Source organism: Sinocyclocheilus rhinocerous, unplaced genomic scaffold (genome assembly GCF_001515625.1).
Source record: "Sinocyclocheilus rhinocerous isolate Xijiao unplaced genomic scaffold, SAMN03320098_v1.1 scaffold1449, whole genome shotgun sequence".
Lineage (NCBI taxonomy): Eukaryota > Metazoa > Chordata > Actinopteri > Cypriniformes > Cyprinidae > Sinocyclocheilus > Sinocyclocheilus rhinocerous.
The window spans coordinates 3,385-3,941 of record NW_015664992.1 but is presented as its reverse complement, the minus strand read 5'-3'; positions in this window follow the sequence as shown (position 1 = coordinate 3,941).

Genomic DNA, 557 nt, shown 5'->3' with positions numbered 1-557 from the left:
GTTTGTTTTTGAAGGGAATGCGCCCCCGATCTACATAAATGCGTCTATGTTCGCGCGAATCATTCATGATCCAGCCTCATCTACAGAGGAAGTGAGTATAATGTTTTGTAATGAATCCGCCTTTCCTGCCTTTCCTAATAATGTGCTAATTAGCAAGTTTCACGATGAATGCGGCTAAAGTAAACAGGAGCGGCTCGGGTCAGCAGAGCTCATTAACATTTAAAGGAAAATGCTACAAAAACGGCTTGATCTGAAAAGAGCTGTTTTTGACGGTAAAAAAATTGTTTTTTACACTACCATTGAAAAATTTTAACCAAACTATGTTACAGACTTTTCATTAAGACCCTAAAGAATCATACCAACTTGTGGAAAATGGGCATCCTATGACCCCTTTAATGGCAAGTGACCTTAGTGTTTCGTCTCGTGGGCCTCATTTATAAAATGTTGCACAGAACCATCTTAAATTTGATCTTACAAACATCTCTCAAATATGCATACGTGTGATTCATAGAATGAATGTATGCACAGAAAACACATGTACGCGTCTCTTTAAGATG